A 17,178-nucleotide genomic window follows, 5' to 3' on the forward strand; every position below is an offset into this window, starting at 1 on the left:
TGCATTTTACATTCTACGAACGAGGCACCATCCGCCATTTAAATGACATTCAAATGTTAGTCACGACCGCTGCGATTCATTTTTATAGTGAAGCTGTTTTGTTAATGTAAACTTCTTTTCTTTTTTCTTTCAGTATCAACAAATTACTGTAAAAAAATAATTCAGTTCACGGTTCTAGATTAAAGTAAATAATTATAGACCAACAAAACGAGGAATTACTTCCAAGGTGATAGTGCGCTCAGCGGATGCAAAAGGTAACACAGACCACATGCTCTTCGTGAATGATCAGTGTAGTTACCGCTAACCTACTGTATCTGCAGTCCAAGTTATAGAAGACTGCTGCATGTTATCAAAATTCTTCGAAACGCCCAGTATCTAGTAAAATACATGTAAACATTTTAGATTATTGTAGTATAGTATACCGATATCCGACTCTGTGAATTACTGTGAAGGAAATTTGGGTGCGAAGTCATTCGCGTTCGCTTCGAAGTTAAAGGTGTCAGAAGGAACAGATTAGTTACATCTCGTCTTGCAAAGGGTCGCTCGTAAATTGCGCTACGCCAATTTGTTACGCAAACGTTTCCTTTCACTTAGCCAATTCAAAAGCATGCCGCTAGTAGTGCTTGAAGCTCGCCAGCAGATGGCACATTCGGAGTAGTTTCAGAATCTGGCCGCTAGATGCCACCACCAGTGGCTCCTGTAGACAGTTCCTTTGAACGTACTGTCAACATTAACCACCGCTATTCTCTTTTAATATGCACATGGAAATCTTCCTGGAATATCACATTTTAGTCCTTTATTGCAAGAGAATAAGGACGTCACTGTGTCGGGCAAGGTTATCGATATCAGTGCCGGTCGAGTAGAACATCTTTCAAGCTACTGAAACTCTCTGGACGCACACCGGTACAGACGAAACACAGCTCGCAGTAGTATTCGTGCAGTGGTAGGGGAGTTGGTGTGCTGCTGGTTTCAGCAAAACGCTAGCGATTCGGTGAGTTTAATAGCTGCACTGACCAATAAATTGAAGCATTTAAACCCAAAGACGATTCAAATAAGTCCAAATTCAGACTGCAACATGATACGTATGTAACTTGCATCAAATTTACGGAAGACCATGTGAGCATGCAGGCGAGAATTGAGCGTTGATATGCATTAGCTAATACTATTCCTAATCGCGCGACAGCTTATGCCTGATGTAATATTGGTGACTAGTTAACTGACAAAAGTATTTTGTTTTCCCTTGACTTAACCAGTAGCACCAGAGTACTGTACCAAATTCTTATAAACAGTTGCAATGATTTGCATGTATTTTAGTAATTTTCAGCTTCTAGTTACAGAACACAGTCATGAACGCAATGAGTGAATTATGAGTACAATGCTTTTTTTGGTATTGTGTTAAATGGGAAGGTTGTTACGGTACTAGTTTTACACGAATTGGAAGCTAAAGATCATTGCCAATAAATTTCTCTGATCGGTAACTAACAAGAACTTTGCAGTACACTCTGGTGATGTAAGACCAGCGATATTGTAATTTAGAGGTCAGTAAATTTTGTCTAAGAGTCGCGATGATTCCGACAACTTTTAAGGATATGCTCTGTTGTAGCTGTACCTAAGTTACCCAGTCCTTTTTTAAAAATGTGCGCTAACATATCTGGTTATGTAACATACATAGGATGGCTTTCAGAACAACTCGAATGACCGGAGTATGTACTGCACTGAGACGTGATTACAGAACTGGTTTGTAGGTTTATTTTCGAAAGCTCCGCTCACATACAACAGAGCTGCAATGTCAGCGATATAACACAACAGAGGCGACCTTGAAGCAGTTCACGTAATCTTTCCCCCACCCACCGCGTCCCACATCCCGGGTGTCATCATTCGGTTGACTTTGAACTATCGCTCTTCAGTCTCATTCAGTTGCACGTAAGGAACAAATAGCTCAATCGGTACTGACTTTTGACATGATTGGTAACACTAAAATCTCTAATTCAAGTCCGCTTTTAACTCACCGAGCCACAATGCAGTCGTTGATGAGCATGTTTACCTCTCGGTGGAAGTGTTTTTGAGATGCAGATGCGCGTCACCTTAGCCTCTGACCATGTCTCACGCAGTAAGCGTGAAGAATAAATTAATGCCACAGCATAAATACTAAAATCCTTATCACATTCACGTTGTTTGCCTTAAAGTGAATGTGAGGATATTTTTCTATTGAAAGTGTGAATGCTGCTGTTTTTTCACAGAATCTTTACACAATATAGCACAGTTTGTAGATACCTCAATAGAAGTCTTGAAGGATTGCTTGACCATGCGCAGTTCCATGATTTGGTATTGAGGAGGGCGTGACACGACGTTAGTGGTTCTCCACATCTCCCCGCCTCCCTCCGCCAGTAAAATTTGCCGCCACCGTGCTACAGATGCTAATGACTTTAATATGGTAGTAAATTTTTGGATTGGTACGTAATACATGGCATTGTCGTAATTTCTAAACAAACTGAAGAGTACACATCTAAAAAATAAAATGTACATGACATGTAATTGATTTAAAAACTACAGCAACAAGCTCTCACAAATTACTGGATATAAGGCCTGTCAGTTATGCAAAAAATGTTTTTTTTTCATACAGACCCAAATGTTTCAGCACGTTGTGTGTCATCATCATTATCCAAATATTAATTTTACGTTACAGGGCTACCGTCGATCTTCCGTACACCGGGTACTGTTACCTTGTCATCTGCAAATTTATCTTTCGCAAATAGTTTGTCATCTGTATTTCAATGAGTTTTTGTGAAAAACACACACACACACACACACACACACACACACACACACACACACTCTCACTCACTCACTCACTCACTTTCAACTTCGCCAAAACACACTGTAAATGTTGCTGCTGTGCGTTGCGTCCAGCCCCAGCTATCGTTCACTTGTGTGAAATAAACGCCAACTGGTATTGGACACACACAGCAACATGTACATTGTGTTTCGACAAAGTGTTATTTTACAAACGAAGTGCTGCAAAATATGTAGTGCTTGTGTGTACCTCACAACGCATGGAAATTGAGATGAAAAAGTATTTCCTGACACTAAATTTTCAGATGACCAGCTACCAATACTCGATAATTCTGCAGGGGTCATGGATAATGTAAAACTAACATTTTGATGAAGGATGCTCACTGACAATGGCACGAAGGCACTGAAAGTGTTTGCGTAACTGGAAGACCTTGCAGCCAGTAATTAGATCTACAAATTCGGCAAATACAAAGGCAGCAAATCCAAATGACAAAAAATGTTGGCATCATCTGTTCTTCAGTCGAAAAACTGGTTTGATGCAACTCTCAATGCTAGGCCATCCTGTGCAAGCCTCATCTGTGGATAACTGAGAGGGTGGTTTGATAAACGTGGTAAAAAAAAAAAAACACTTTCGTAACCAACTCACCATACTTGTGTAGTCTACTCTGACGAATACACACTTGGTCCAGCGATCCTCCAGCTTCATCCCATCGGAAAAGTAGGTTCTGTCAAACTCTACAAAATAAACGTTCATTGTATCATTTCCTCATTTAAAGCAAAGTTCTTCCCAGCAAGCCAGTGTCAAGTTAGGGTACAGGAAGAAGTGACTTGGGGCCATGTCTGGTGAGCATGGTGGATGAGAAACCAATTCAAGGTCCATTAAAGCACTTTCTCCATTGTTTTCGTTGATGTGTGGAATGGTGCCTTATCCAGGTGAAAGAGCACTTTTTTGCGAGCCAAACTTGATCTTTTTCCGGACAAAAAACGTATCGAACGATCCGATAACCACCAGCCTGTCCATGGATCGAGGTTTCGACAATAGTCACAGATGGACACGGGAAGTCTTGCAGATTGCGGTTAAACATCGCCAGACATGTTGAAATGTTGTGCCGGATGTGCTTTTGATCGACTGTGAGCAATGGTGGCACGCGCCTCGCACAGCTTCTTCGTAGCTAATTCTCCGTGCAGGATATTATGCACTCGCGCAGTTGAGACGAGTAAAGTCTCAGCAATGTCAGGAATTTTTACACGGCGGTCTTGAATTACCATATCACCAATTCTATCAATAGGTTTTCTGTGACCTCAATTGGACGGCCGGTGCGCGCTCCGTCTTCGGTGCCTGTCCGACAACGTTGAATCCAAAATGATCTTCAATAATGGTCCCTCTGTCCAACCGGTGAAATAATAATGTTTAATAACAGCAAAAAACTGATTTTCTTCATTTTTAATCGCATTCGATCAATCGACCAATCCAACATTGTATTGTACGCGTTCATTGTTGAAATTCTTCATACGATCCTTAGGACAATCAAGTTTACCAGCTGTGAAGGCGCAACAAAAAATGTTCCATTCTTTCACAGAAATTTTTCAGACTTAACAAACTACACTCGGGCTGCGACATCTATTTGAACCTGCTTACTGCACTCGCCCCCTGTTCTCCCTTTACAGTTTTTATCCCTCCCGCCCCGAAGTCTCCATTAGCAAACTTCCTTCTTTTAGTCAAGTTGTGCCACAGTTTTTCCCCCAGTTCGATTTAGTACCTATCTACCCATCAAACCTTCCGCATTCTGCAGTAGCGCAACAAGGTTTACCTTATCTGAACTGTGTGTCGTTTCAAAAAAAAATGGTTCAAATGGCTCTGAGCACTATGGGACTTAACATCTGTGGTCATCAGTCCCCTAGAACTTAGAACTACGTAAACCTAACTAACCTAAGGACATCACACACATCCATGCCCGAGGCAGGATTCGAACCTGCGACCGTAGCAGTCGCTCGGTTTCGGACTGAGCGCCTAGAACCGCTAGACCACCGCGGCCGGCTGTGTATCGTTTCGGTCTTACTTTTGCACAAGGTTACACTCCGAATACCTTAAGAAAAGACTTATTAACAATTAGATTTATATTAAATGTTAACATTCTCTTTTTCAGAAACACTTTTCGTGGCATAGCCCATCTGCATTTTATATCATGTCTACTTTCGCCATCATGAGTTATTTTGCTGACCAACTAGCAAATCTCATCTACTTTTGGTGTCAAGTTCTAATACTGTTCCCTCAGCGTTGTCTGTTTTAATTCGACCACATTCCATTACCCTGGTTTCATTTTTCTCAATACTCACTTTGTACGCGCTTTTCAAGGCTATCCACTCTGTTCAACCGCTCTTCAATGTCTTTTCCCGTCTGGCAGAATGACAATATCATCAGCAAACTTCAGTTTTTATGTCTCTGAAAATTAATAGTCCTTTCAAGTATCTCCTCGGTTTCCTCCAGAGCCTGTTCTGTGTGAAAGAGAGTGAATTGCAAAAAGTATTAAAATTTCAAATTTTCACTCCTCTTCTCTAGATATTAGCAAAGACAAGGGATGGTGATGAAATACCGATGTTTATTCCCAAAAAATATCGATACAAGTCGGCGATGTTTCTACACGACATATAGATATCCAAATAGGTATACCGAGTGTCGATATTTTCATTGTATTCACAATTTTTTGTGAACAATTGAAGTTCTTGTTTTGAACCTGTAGTAAAACCTTTTACTTTCACTGTGTGGAGGTGTCATTACTTTTGAGTTTCATCAATCCAAACAATCTTTGACTGTGTGACACAAAAATAGTCAGATTGCTCTTGGTAGAGGGGGAGAGGGGGGGTGGAATTGAAAAGATTTCAGATGCGAAGAAATAACACACCAGTTGCGTTTAGAAACAATTTTTAACGCAACTAGTGTGCTGTTACTTCACATTGGCAGTCTTCAAAAACAGTTGCTAAAATTGAACAAAAATCTAAATTACAAGACCGGTCTTTACAGTGGAGGAGACGTTTGAGGGGAAACGGTGACGTAATCGGCGCTCGGCACTACCAACATAAGATGCGATGTGTAGCTTTACCACGCAATTTTGACACTGCAACTGCAGTTTCGCTGGCGTTGGCAGAAACGAAAAAAGGGAAGTAGACACGAAGTGTTCCGCAATAATTCAATGTGTGACGAAACCGAACGATGGACCCATCGGGCATCTTTTATTGTCAGACTTACATGCGTTTACCAATGTTAGCAAACTGGTTATCCCCAAGCGTGAACGTGCATCGTTTACCTCTCGATTCTTGCTCTAAAGGGGATAGATACGCTTTTAGCTTGTTAATGTACAGAATGTCTAATAATAATTCAATACTTATATACAGCCCTAAAACGGGTAGTATATTTGCAACATGCAGCCAATATTTTTATACGCATGTACTTATTTTTTCTATCGATATATCGATGTTTTCCCTCGGTAAATCGAGAGCCCAATTATATTTTCTAAATATCGATGTGTCGGATTCCTGATCTTTTAAAAATACCAAGTCCTAATTCCTACCACTGTTAACAAGCACGTTCTGGGGCATCAAGGGAGAGTCAATTTGGTAATGGAAGTAAGTGTGGGAGTATGTAGAGGTACAAGAGGGCTAGTCGCTGACAGTATGCTGGAGAAATGCTGTGAAGTCTGGAAGGTAGGAGATAAAGTACTAGCGGTAGTAAAACTGTGAGGGCAGAGCAGGAGTCTATAATACCTGAAGATTTTGCTGTTTTGCTTCTGTGGGATCCAGAATACATTATTCGTCGTAGGCTGTATTGAGCCATTATCAAGCACACTGTCGTGTATTACCTATGTTGCTCATCAGTCACATGTGATGACCATGATTCGTAATACGTGATATAGACGTGCTTCACAATGGCTAACGGCCGAAATGAGCTAATAGTATGATTTTAATAAAGTACAATACAGCCTGCAACGGACGATGTATTCTTTTATTAAACAAAAAATCCTTTGGGTTGAAGTCGGAGGACCTGAGAGGCATTGGTATTGGCGAGTCACGACCGATATACCTGTTCTCGAAGATTCGAGCTGCGTATTGCAGAACAGCATAGAAAGGTGTTCTGTTGCATCATACATGGACCACACATGCGTACGCAGCCGCAAACTTTAATAGTGCAGAAATATTGGCATGAATGATACGTCGTATCGGGGAAACCATTAGTTTCTGTACCTATGTCTGTCAAGAGTTTTTGCTTGTTGCTGCATTTTACTCGCCCCCTCCCCCCTTTGTAATAGTCTAACAATCTGTATAAAGCTACGATCACGTTCCAAGTACTCCAGTGGTCAATGAGCCAAACAGAAACAGCGCAGTGACTGAGTGGAGGTTTGTAGTGTGGTTCGACGAGTTGCGATTTTGCCTCTTGGAATTACGCAAAGTGCGCAGATAGTCCACAGTTAGGATCTTAATACGACCACTGTTAGTAGCCCGTGTTACGTGGCTGCAAGTGGTACACCGCCCTTTCAAGATACGTTGGCCAGACCACATTGCTGCACGGACATATCAGATAATTTAATTTACGCCGTGTTTTTTGTGTCATCAGTCTTCCGACCATTTTGATGCAACACGCCATGGATGCCTCTCCTCTGCCAACCTTTTCATTTGAGAATAGCATTTGCAACTTACATCCTCAATTATTTGTTGGATGTATTCTAATATCTGTCTTCTCCTACAATTTTTGGCCTCTGTAGCCCTTTCTTGCACCACGAAGGTGAAGCCCTAATGCCGTAACGTTCTTATCGTACTGTTCCTTCTTCCTGTCAGTGTTCATGTGCTTGTGACTTCGCCGATTCTGCAGAGAAACTTCTCATTCACTGTCACTTTACTGAATTTTCAGCCTTCTTCTGTAGCACCACATCTCAAACGCTTCGATCCCTTTCTGTTCCGTTTTTCCCATCCTCCATGACTCACTACCATACAGTGTTGAGCTCCGAAAGATGATTTGTGGGGTCACAGGCACCACTCTGAGTCGACTACATCGATGCATCTGTCAGCGCTGATTCGATAAAAATGTAAATGTCACGTGACTAGGACCTCCCGTCGGGTAGACCGTTCGCCGGGTGCAAGTCTTTAAATCTGACGCCACTTCGGCGACTTGTGCGTCGATGGGGATGAAATGATGATGATTAGGACAAAACACAACACGCAGTCCCTGAGCAGAGAAAATCTCCGACACACCCTTCTGACAGATGCAGACCGCCCCGATGTGTAGCCGCGCGGTCTTAGGCGCCTTGCCGCGGTTCGCGCGGCTCCCCTCGTCGGAGGTTCGAGTCCTCCCTCCGGCGTGTGTGTGTCTGTGTGGCTGTGTGTGTCTGTGTGGCTGTGTGTGGCTGTGTGTGGCTGTGTGTGGCTGTGTGTGGCTGTGTGTGGCTGTGTGTGGCTGTGTGTGGCTGTGTGTGGCTGTGTGTGTGTGTGTGTGTGTGTGTGTGTGTGTGTCTGTGTGTGTGTGTGTCTGTGTGTGTGTGTGTCTGTGTGTGTGTGTGTCTGTGTGTGTGTGTGTCTGTGTGTGTGTGTGTCTGTGTGTGTGTGTGTCTGTGTGTGTGTGTGTCTGTGTGTGTGTGTGTCTGTGTGTGTGTGTGTGTGTGTCTGTGTGTGTGTGTGTCTGTGTGTGTCTGTGTGTGTCTGTGTGTCTGTGTGTGTGTGTGTGTCTGTGTCTCTGTGTGTGTGTGTGTGTCTGTGTCTCTGTGTGTGTGTGTCTGTGTGTGTGTGTCTGTGTGTGTGTGTCTGTGTGTGTGTGTGTCTGTGTGTGTGTGTGTGTCTGTGTGTGTGTGTCTGTGTGTGTGTGTGTCTGTGTGTGTGTGTGTCTGTGTGTGTGTGTGTCTGTGTGTGTGTGTGTGTCTGTGTGTGTGTGTGTGTGTCTGTGTGTGTGTGTGTCTGTGTGTGTGTGTGTCTGTGTGTGTGTGTGTCTGTGTGTGTGTGTGTCTGTGTGTGTCTGTGTGTGTGTGTCTGTGTGTGTGTGTCTGTGTGTGTCTGTGTGTGTCTGTGTCTGTGTGTCTCTGTGTCTGTGTGTCTCTGTGTCTCTGTGTCTGTGTGTCTCTGTGTCTGTGTGTCTCTGTGTGTCTGTGTCTGTGTGTCTCTGTGTCTGTGTGTCTCTGTGTCTGTGTGTCTCTGTGTCTGTGTGTCTCTGTGTCTGTGTGTCTCTGTGTGTCTGTGTCTGTGTGTCTCTGTGTGTCTGTGTCTGTGTGTCTCTGTGTGTCTGTGTCTGTGTGTCTCTGTGTGTCTGTGTCTGTGTGTCTCTGTGTGTCTGTGTCTGTGTGTCTCTGTGTGTCTGTGTCTGTGTGTCTCTGTGTGTCTGTGTCTGTGTGTCTCTGTGTGCGTGTCTGTTCTTAGCGTAAGTTAGTGTGTGTAGGCTTAGGGACCGATGACTTCAGCAGTTTCGTCCCATAAGACCTTACCACAAATGTCAAGTTCCACATGCACGCCGACCGCTATGGCCGAGCGGTTCTAGGCGCTTCAGCCCGCAACCGCGCTGCTGCCTCGGTCGCAGGTTCGAATCCTGCCTCGGGCATGGATGTGTGTGATGTCCTTCGGTTAGTTAGGCTTAAGTAGTTCTAAGTATAGGGGACTGATGGCCTCAGATGTTAAGTCCCATGGTGCTTAAAGCCATTTGAACCACTTGCACCCCACTCCAGTGCCATGGCTTCAAAGTGGTCGAGGGTCATACGACAGCCAGGTAAGTCCTATAACAAGAGCGCTGCAAACTGACCGGTATTTAGGTTAGAATCGACAATCCAAATGACAGTAACATTTATTCCGATGTCGGCTTAATTTAGGTAAGAATCGACAATCCAAATGACAATAACATTTATTCTGGTGTCGGCTTACGTTAATGACGTCTTCAGAATTTTTGGCCCCTTATGGCTGGTGCTGGTGGCTCGTCGTTTTTCTCTCGATACCACCACTATGCTCTCGCGTGACTAATATTTCATCCGGTGACCTTACAAACAAGCCCTCTTAATAGCGAACCACTATTCTGCGTGGATTGAATATTTCTTAGTAAGTGGAACACACTGTCAGCACTCCGATCTATGGTATGGCATGGTAAACTAAGTACCCGTGGTGTAGGGGTAGCGTCTTCGATTCATAATCATAACGTCTTCGGTCCAGGGTTCGATCCCCGCCACTGCCTAAATTTTGATAAATAATCAGCATTGGCGGCCGAAGACTTCCGGCATAAGAAGTCAGCCTCATTCGGCCAACGGCCTTGTCAAAGAGGGCGGAGGAGCGGATAGAGGTTCAGGGCACTCTCTTGTCCTAGGGGTGGGAAATTGCCCCTAAAGGCGGAAGAATCAGCAATGATCAACGACATGAGGATGCAGAAGGCAATGCAAACCACTGCATCAAAGACACGTAACGTGTATCCACAGGACATGTGGCTTGTATTTGAAGAAGTGTCATGATGATCTCTCCATTGGCAAAAGATTCCGGAATAGTCCCCCATTCGGATCTCCGGGAGGGGACTGCCAAGGGGGAGGTTACCATGAGAAAAAGATTGAATAATCAACGAAAGGATAACGTTCCACGAGTCGGGGCGTGGAATGTCAGAAGCTTGAGCGTGGTAGGGAAACTAGAAAATCTGAAAAGGGAAATGCAAAGGCTCAATCTAGATATAGTAGGGGTCAGTGAAGTGGAAGGAAGACAAGGATTTCTGGTCAGATGAGTATCGGGTAATATCAACAGCAGCAGAAAATGGTATAACAGGTGTAGGATTCGTTATGAATAGGAAGGTAGGGCAGAGGGTGTCTTACTGTCAACAGTTCAGTGACCGGGTTGTTCTAATCAGAATCGCCAGCAGACCAACACCGACAACGGTAGTTCAGGTATACATGCCGACGTAGCAAGCTGAAGATGAACAGATAGAGAAAGTGTATGAGGATATTGAAAGGGTAATGCAGTATGTAAAGGGGGACGAAAATCTAATAGTCATGGGCGACTGGAATGCAGTTGTAGGGGAAGGAGTAGAAGAAAAGGTTACAGGAGAATACGGGCTTGGGACAAGGAATGAAAAAGGAGAGGCTGAGTTCTGTAACAAGTTTCAGCTAGTGATAGCGAATACCCTGTTCAAGAATCACAAGAGGAGGAGGTATACTTGGAAAAGGCCGGGAGATACGGGAAGATTTCAATTACATTACATCATGGTCAGACAGAGATTCCGAAATCAGATACTGGATTGTAAGGCGTACCCAGGAGCAGATATAGACTCAGATCACAATATAGTAGTGGTGAAGAGTAGGCTGAAGTTCAACACATTAGTCAGGAAGAATCAATACGCAAAGAAGTGGGATACGGAAGTACTAAGGAATGACGAGATACGTTTGAAGTTCTCTAACGCTATAGATACAGCAATAAGGAATAGCGCAGTAGGCGGTACAGTTGAAGAGGAATAGACATCTCTAAAAAGGGCCATCACAGAAGTTGGGAAGGAAAACATAGGTACAAAGAAGGTAGCTGCGAAGAAACCATTGGTAACAGAAGAAATACTTCAGTTGATTGATGAAAGGAGGAAGTACAAACATATTCCGGGAAAATCAGGAATACAGAAATAAAAGTCGCTGAGGAATGAAATAAATAGGAAGTGCAGGGAAGCTAAGATGAAATGGCTGCAGGAAAAATGTAAAGACATCGAAAAAGATATGATTGTCGGAAGGACAGACTCAGCATACAGGAAAGTCAAAACAACCTTTGGTGACATTAAAAGCAACGGTGGTAACATTGAGTGCAACGGGAATTCCACTGTTAAATGCAGAGGAGAGAGCAGATAGGTGGAAAGAAAACATTGAAAGCCTCTATGAGGGTGAAGATTTGTCTGATGTGATAAAAGAAGAAACAGGAGTCGATATAGAAGAGATAGGGGATCCAGTATTAGAATCGGAATTCAAAAGAGCTTTGGAGGACTTACGGTCACATAAGGCAGAAGGGAGGACTTACGGTCACATAAGGCAGAAGGGATAGATAACATTCCATCAGAATTTCTAAAATCATTGGGGGAAGTGGCAACAAAACGACTATTCACGTTGGTGTGTAGAATATGAGTCTGGCGATATACCATCTGACTTTCGGAAAAGCATCATCCACACAATTCCGAAGACGCACAATCAGCTTAACAGCTCATGCATCGAAGCTGCTTACAAGAATAATATACAGAAGAATGGAAAAGAAAATTGAGAATGCGCTAGGTGAAGATCAGTTTGGCTTTAGGATAAGTAAAGGGACGAGAGAGGCAATTCTGACGTTACGGCTAAAAATGGAAGCAAGGCTAAAGAAAAATCAAGACATTTTCATAGGATTTGTCGACCTGGAAAAAGCGTTCGACAATATAAAATGGTGCAAGCTGTTCGAGATTCTGAAAAAAGTAGGGGTAAGCTATAGGGAGAGACGGGTCATGTACAATATGTACAACAACCAAGAGGGAATAATGAGTGAACGATCAAGAACGAAGTGCTCGTATTAAGAAGGGTGTAAGACAAGGCTGTAGCCTTTCGCCCCTACTCTTCAATCTGTACATCGAGGAAGCAATGATGGAAATAAAAGAAAGGTTCAAGAGTGGAATTAAAATACAAGGTGAAAGGGTATCAATGATACGATTCGCTGATGACATTGCTGTCCTGAGTGAAAGTGAAGAAGAATTAAATGATCTGCTGAACGGAATGAACAGTCTAATGAGCACACAGTATGGTTTGAGAGTAAATCGGACGAAGGTAATGAGAAGTAGTAGAAATGAGAACAGCGAGAAACGTAACATCAGGATTGATGGTCACGAAGTTAATGAAGTTAAGGAATTCTGCTACCTAGGCAGTAAAATAACCAGTGGCGGACGGAGCAAGGAGGACATCAAAAGCAGACTCGCTATGCAAAAAAGGCATTTCTGGCCAAGAGAAGTCTACTAATATCAAATACCGGCCTTAATTTGAGGAAGAAATTTCTGAGGATGTACGTCTGGAGTACAGAATTGTACGGTAGTGAAACATGGACTGTGGGAAAACCGGAACAGAAGAGAATCGAAGCTTTTGAGATGCGGTGCTACAGTCGAATGTTGAAAATTAGGTGGAGTGATAAGGTAATGAATGAGGTGGTTCTGCGCAGAAGTGGAAAGGAATATGTGAAAATACTGATATAGAGAATGGGTAGGAAGATAGGACATCTGCTAAGACATGAGGGAATGACTTCCATGGTACTAGAGGTAGCTGTAGAGGGCAAAAACTGTGGAGGAAGATAGAGATTGGAATGCATCTAGCAAATAATTGAGGACGCAGATTGCAAGTGCTACTCTGAGATGAAGAAGTTATCACAGGACAGGAATTTATGGCGGGCCGCATCAAACCAGTCAGTAGACTGATGACCAAGAAAGACAAGACTATTAACGCCCACATGCGGCTGCCTGCGGAACCAGGATTGTACCCAGGCGTTGCTGCTTTCCGTCCGAAAATCTACGGACACGAATATCTTTCCCCAGGGTTCCAAAAATATGGAAATCGCATGGGGAGATACGGGACTGTATGGAGGATGTCCGTAGCATAGAGGTAGCGTTACCACTTACCACACAGGGGGCCCGGGTTCGATTCCCGTCAGGGGAGTGGATTGTGTGTCCATCATTTTCATCATCATAGACTTGCAATTCGCCAATGTGACGTCACCAAAACAGGACTTGCAATACGGCGGCCGAACTCCCCCGAATGGGGCCTCCCGGCCAACAATGCCATACGATCATTTCCATTTTCCATGGAGGATGTGTGAGGGCTTCCCAGCCAAACTGTTGCGACGCACTCGAAACAGTGGCAACTTGAGTGGGCATTGTTCTGCACGAGAATGACGCTATCCGTCGAAGTTCTTGGGTGTTTGGACTTGATGGCGCGCTTGTTGGAAAGTGCCCACGTAGCGCTGTGTGTTAGTTGTGGCGCCGTTTTCCAGAAAGTCAATGAGCAAGCGGCCCATTGCAACCAAAGAAAGCCAAGAAGTTCCTGGGGCTGGCGTGCCTGTTGTTTCGACTACAGTGCAGAAGTTTCGCTGGGGAGCCCTTAGACATCCTCCATACAATCCCGGTCTCTCCCCGTGTGATTCCCTTATTTTTGGAGCCCTAAAGAGAGGCATTCTTGGCCGGCGATTTACTTCGAACTAGATGGTGCACGTATGGAGTCACGGTTCTACAGGCAATTGCAAACATTTTTTCCATGAAGGCGTTAAGCGTCGTGTCTCTGTGGTATAAATATATTGTGGTGGTTACTTTTCGGATAATAAACTGTTTACTTAGTTTCTTTCCATCTGTCTCGTTCACATTTGGCTGCCTCTTACACATTGACCTGTGGGAGTGTGTGTGGCCAGCCGGCAGCAGACATACAGAGGAGTTGCCCGCCGGTGCATCGCCTCCGCTGAAGTTCCTATGCTATCGGCTTTAGAGAGCTGCGGGGTAGGAGCCAGCAGATCAATGAACCCGTCTAGCGACCTTCGGAGAACCTGTTTGGCGTAAAAGAGCCGGAAAAGGGCTTTATCCTGGCAGCACAACCTGCTCTGCCTGTCTGTGTGGTTCTTACGACTGTGGTATGAGTCAGGACGACGCTGCGTCTGGCCAACGTGCGGGCGTGTACAGCAGGTCAGTGCCCCATTCATCACTGCTGGCGCTCGCCGCTTGCGTCCGGAAGATTTTCTAGTTGCTTCCGTGCGCTTCAGAGAGAGAGAGAGAGAGAGAGAGAGAGAGAGAGAGAGAGAGAGAGAGAGACAACAGGGCGTTCCTGTCATCTCTGGTGTAAGGCGGATGATGATGATGATGATGATGATGATGATGATGATGATGATGATGATGATGATGTCCCATACTCCTTGACAGAGTGTAGGGGAACGATGCGGGAGACCCGCACCGCCGTACTAGGCAAGGCAAGGTCCTAGTGGAGGTGGTTTGCCGTTGCCGCAATGGGGATGAACGATGATGATGAAGACGACACAACACCCAGTCATCTCGAGGCAGGTGAAAATCCCTGACCCCGCCGAGAATCGAACCCGGGACCCCGTGCTCGGGGGAGAGAGAACGCTACCGCGAGACCACGAGGGCGGTTCATAAAATATTGGTATTTCTCCCAAGAAATATCGACAAGTAGTTGCGATACTTTACCCCCGATACATATAAATGGCAGTATCGAGTGCCGATATTTTTTATTTATATTATATTTTCACTATATATTTGAAATTGTTCTTTCGAAATTGTAGTAGAACATAATTTTACTTCCACTGTGTGAAAGAGCTTTCGTCGGGTCCAGTCTTTCTCTTTGTGTGAAGCGAATATAGGTGGTACGAAAGTAGTAGATTGCACTGGCTTGTGAGGACGGGGGGAGGGAGGTGTGAATAGAATAACAAGATTTCCGATGTGAAGAGAAACCACACCACTTCCTTTAAGAACACCATTTTTGACGCTGTGTGCTGTTTCTTCTCGTAGACGCTCTTCAAAAATAGTTGCTGCAAATGAACAAAAATCTAAATGACTAGATCGGTCTTTGCCGTGGGCGGAGACGTGTGTGGGGAAATGTTGACGTAATCGGCATGAAGTGTTCTGGACAAATTCGATATACGACGAATCCATCCGACACCTTTTATTGTGCCCTTTACATTCAGCTACCATCGTTAGCAGATTGGTTATCGCCAAGAGTGAACGTGCATCGTTTTCCTTTCAGTTCTTGTTCTAAGGGAGATAAGCAGGCTGCTAGCTTTCTGATGTACAGAATATCTAATAATAAATCAGTACTTAAATATGCATGTCTAAAACCGGCAGAATACAATGTGCAGCCGATATTTTTATATGCCTGTACGTCAATATTTTTTCTGTGGATATATCGAAATTTTTGCCGATGTAAATAGTCACGATGATATATTTTTATATATCGATATATCGGACTCCCGTTAGTTTTAAATATATCAACATATTCTGGTGATTAAACGGTCTGAAAAGCTTGTAAGGACGTTGCAGGAGAGGTTGTGCTGAGAAATAATTACGGAAAACTTAGATGCCTTGCGCCGTTTGAACTACTTACCATTGAAGTTCGCCGATCAGAGACGATATCGTCAAACGTGAGGGACGGTAGTAAGGATCGAACCCGAACCAAAGCCTGAGCACTTGTGCGCCGTCATCTACGCTACGAAACAGTGATTTTATACGGCGGGCAGCTTGAATTTGCGTACACAACGGCCGGATCGGCTGAGTTCAGTGCTAATATAAATCACAAACTGCACAGGTATGTTCACTCATATAAATTAAGGATAATGGTGATACACGGTGAAACAACGATCTGGTGGGCGGTTTGCGGGTTTAAATCACTCGGGGTATGACCGAGCGGTGCATTTGACCTGCGGTCATCGCACGGTGGCGCTGGCAGCAGTCTACATACGCAGAGGTGTGTTGGTGAGTGTCAGAGTACGGTGCAGCGAGTAAGTGGGCAGACGTTTTCAGACGCGTTAATGGTGACTGTGTGTTGAAAATGGCTCACAGAACACTCACTGATGTTATGAGGGGTAGAACACTAGGGCGACTGGAGGCTGGTCAAACGCAGCAAGTCGTAGCACGGGCCTTCCGTGTGCCACAAACTGTGATCTCAAGATAATGGCAACGATTCAAGCAGACTGGAAACGTGTCTAGGCGCTACAGCACAGGACGTCCACAGTGTACAACACCACAAGAAAGATATCTCACCATCAGTGCCCGCAGACAGCCACGGAGTGCTGCAGGTAACCTTGCTCGGGACCTTACCGCAGCCACTGGAACAGTTGTCTCCAGACACACAGTCTACAGACGACTGAACAGACATGGTTTATTCGCTATTCTACCGGAGACCTACAAGGTGCATTCCACTGACTGACCCCTAATCACAGGAGAGCCTGTAAAGCCCGGTGTCAAGAACGCAGTACATGGTTGTTGGAACAGTGGTCCCACGTTATGTTCACGGACGAGTCCAGGTATAGTCTGAACAGTGATTCTCGCCGGGTTTTTATCTGGCGTGAACCAGGAACCAGATACTAATCCCTTAATGTCCTTGAAAGGGACATGTATGTAGGTCGTGGTTTGATGGTGTGGGGTGGGATTATGATTGATGCACGTACACCGCTGCATGTCTTTGACAGAGGAACTGTAACAGGTCAAGTGTATCGGGACATCATTTTGCCCCAGTATGTCCGCCTTTTCAAGGGTGCAGTCGGTCCCACCTTCCTCCTGATGGATGATAATGCACGGCCCCACCGAGCTGCCATCGTGGAGGAGTACCTTGAAACATAAGATATCAGGAGAATGGAGTGGCCTGCCTGTTCTCCTGACCTAAACCCCATCGAGCACGTCTGAGATGC

At 44.5% G+C, this 17,178-nt stretch overlaps 1 long non-coding RNA gene across 1 annotated transcript in view; it reads left to right on the forward strand.

Moving 5' to 3' along the window:
• Positions 1 to 896: 896 nt before the first annotated feature.
• LOC126106848 (uncharacterized) overlaps positions 897 to 17,178 on the forward strand; it is a 230,451-nt gene continuing 214,169 nt past the window's right edge. The window contains exon 1 of the long non-coding RNA XR_007523398.1: positions 897 to 991. This is a non-coding gene — a long non-coding RNA (uncharacterized LOC126106848). The remainder of the gene's footprint in view (positions 992 to 17,178) is intronic.

This window comes from Schistocerca cancellata, chromosome 10, assembly GCF_023864275.1.
Source record: "Schistocerca cancellata isolate TAMUIC-IGC-003103 chromosome 10, iqSchCanc2.1, whole genome shotgun sequence".
Classification (NCBI taxonomy): domain Eukaryota; kingdom Metazoa; phylum Arthropoda; class Insecta; order Orthoptera; family Acrididae; genus Schistocerca; species Schistocerca cancellata.